Source organism: Micropterus dolomieu, linkage group LG01, assembly GCF_021292245.1.
Source record: "Micropterus dolomieu isolate WLL.071019.BEF.003 ecotype Adirondacks linkage group LG01, ASM2129224v1, whole genome shotgun sequence".
NCBI classification, from domain to species: domain Eukaryota; kingdom Metazoa; phylum Chordata; class Actinopteri; order Centrarchiformes; family Centrarchidae; genus Micropterus; species Micropterus dolomieu.
The window spans coordinates 19,100,142-19,103,378 of record NC_060150.1 but is presented as its reverse complement, the minus strand read 5'-3'; positions in this window follow the sequence as shown (position 1 = coordinate 19,103,378).

Below are 3,237 nucleotides of genomic sequence, written 5' to 3'. Positions count from 1 at the left end.
CCCCCCCCCCCCACACACACACACACACACACACTGAATGCAGAGATTAGAGACCCAACTCAATCAACCTTGGCTGGAATGTTCCCTCTGAATTAAGAAATCTGCTGGGGACAATCAGAGGACTTACTCAAAGACATGCACAAAAAAGTGATTTTCTCATTGCGAAGGCGGGGTTTTTGTGTCTAGAAGAAAGTGAAAAAATTAAATCACATCAGCCGGCACCTAAGTACTTGACACCAGTGCCCAATTAAGATCTGTAAGGTCTGGAGCACAGAATACAGATAGAGCTTATAGGTTTTTAATAGTAAATATATGATTAATATGGTCGTATTCTAACCCTGCTCTCTTTGGTGCATTTAAAAGGACAGCTTTGAACTTGCGAGAAAAAGTGTGCAAAAAATGTCTCCTTTGATGCAGAGCAAAGTGCGCTTATTAAACAATTAGCATAGTTATTCTGGTGGTAATCACCCAGTGAGACTGCAAATTGGTAGGGAAGGTTAAAAATAGTCCTGTTTGAAAACTCTGTGCTGTTCTTAATACCTGACAGCAGGCCCTGGGGCAAAACATTGCTACTGTCTCCAGTGTAGCTGTAGAATGCAGATACACATTTATAGAGGCAACAATATAATGCACATCTTCATTGTCTTTATCGCATTTGAATGTTTTCTATTATGTCACAAAAGCTTATTAATGTTGCACAGAAGGTTTCCAGCATTGACATCAATGCTGTGAGGAGGAAGACATGACGGCAGCAGCTCTCTCTGACTTGGTTAGGGATAAAATACTGATAAGGCAGGATCTTTTATTACCTTGAGATCCTTCAGTGATGATCAGAGTGTTTTGGCCTACATCACACATGCACAACAATAAAGTGCTAGTCCTTGATATCACTGATTTTCTTTCCCGTGTCTCTATCTGTGGTGCTAAGATCCCGTTGGTTTTGTTTTCCAACACTGTGCATCTCAGAGATCACCTGTCAGTCAGAAGGTTTGTTCAATACCTGAGGTGCAAACTCCAAATGAGTGAAAAAGCTGACAGGTTTACTATTGTTTTTTAATGTTCTTCAAGAAAATGTAATGATGTGATTCAAAAGAAGGTTGACACATTACAGTAAAGCTCACTGTATTTTACAGCTTTATCTTATATATACAGATTTTATAAAACTAAACTGTAAGCTGTGTTTAAACATGTAGCTGGGAGAGAAAAAACTAACAAACACAATAAAACAAAACAAACAACAACAACAAAAAAACATGAAACACTTACTACTCTGTCCCAGCAGAGCAAGCTCATGCTAGAGGGCTGGGAGTTGGTTCTGAAAGGGACCGTATGATCTGGAGGAGTAGCAGTCAGGTAAACTTGTTCTCTCCTCTCAAAGTCTGATGTCAGCAGATAACAGTAATGTTAATGCGCAGCTACAGTGAATCTCTCTCTGTCCTGCTAACCCAGCTGAGCAGTTCATCTCTTGTCTGTCAGTGTCTTGGTTGCTTTCCAGCCTTTGTGTCTGACCAATGTTAGAGTGAAATAGGCCTACTTACTATTTGTTATGTTTGATAAATGCCGACTGGCCACGGTGTTTAAAAACTGCAGGTCTGAAACAGATAACCGTGTTGCGCGTGGAAATGCATTCATATGCGCGTGCATGAAATGAAACTCGCCCATTTCAGCAAGAAACCGTGGGATCAGTCCAGACAATACTATTTCCAAATCATTTGAAAACAAAACAGTGATCATCTGTCAGTGAAGTTAGTTACATATCTGGACTAATGCAAGAAAGAAAGCAGGGAATTGACTATTGACTATTAAAATGTTGATTAGCTGGGCAGACTAGGCAATATGGATGCACATCTCAGTAAATAATCATTAAGTCATTTTATAAATTGTATTTTATATTTGAAAATGTAATGAAGGAAACCTGGAGGAGGCAGTTTGAATGGGCCTGATGCAGCTGATAACATTAATATATAGAAAATATTTGTAATTTACAGGGGCTATGCTGAAGTTTGTCAGTAGAGTAGATGCAGGATCATCAGTCAGTACAAGCACAGTTGATCTACATCCAGCCTCAGCCAGTACCAGCACAGACCCAGTCCAGACGTCTTTAAAAGGTCACACAGATCCAGGTGAAGTACAGGCAGCCTCACCCAGTACGAGCACAGCCAGAGATGTACAGCCAGCATCAGATACAAGCAGCTCAGATGCTAATGGAACAGTTGCTGCTCCACCAAATGTGTTAACAGACTTCATGAGGACTGAGTTAGTGCGCAGAGGTCCATTCAAACCAGCACTTGATTTTTCTACAAGAGGTTTCCATTAAGGTATATTACAGAGGGAGGATTGGAGTGAGAGCATTGCGGTGTCAGATCGGCTCTGTTTATGCACTGTGAGTGACAGCCAGTTTGTGACCGAGCGGAAATGTAGCTGGTAGAGTTTTGCAATGTAAACATTTAAAAACTGAAGCCAACCTTGCTCTGTTTGGGACTGTGAGCTGCACTTTATCAGAGGTGCTGAAGTTAACAACGCAGTCTAATCCTCCCTACAGTATAGGAAAGATCCACTTGTCCTCTTGCAACTCATTTTTACTTTTGTGATTCTTACAAAGCTGTATTCAAACCTGTCTTGAGTGAATTTAAAAAGATAGATTTCTTTTTGTATGATCAATACATTTGAATGTGTAGTACTTTTGATTACTTAAGTATTTTGAAAACCAGGTACTTTATAAAATCTTTCGTGTGGTTTCGGTATGTGGTGTATAATATATGTGCATTTGACGCATAACAGTTCAAAATAGCACTGTAGCAGCTGGACAGAGGGTCAGTGACCTCTTAAGGGGAGAGTAGTGATTGGTGGTTATGTAGGGACTGAACCCTTCTATGGAATTTGACCTCTGACCCCTTCTTTTGTTACCTCAGAATAGTACTAAACCCTTCTCTGGTACCAGATACCTACACACCCTATATAAGCGATGTTGGATGTACAGAAAGACAGAGTGGCCATCGGGCTGGGTCACTCTCCAAGCTGCTGCAGAGCTTGTAATTGATGCTGAACTCCTTGATGTAATAAACCTTTATGATCAAGAACAGTGTCAAGCTGATTTCTTCTCAACACATCATCGCAGCATTATTTTTCGGACACCACAGGTACTTTTATTTAAGGAAGAAAATTGAGTACTTCTTCCAGAGTACTGGTCGGGGGGGGGGGGGTTACACACGGCAGCTCAGCTTTAATCTTGAGAAT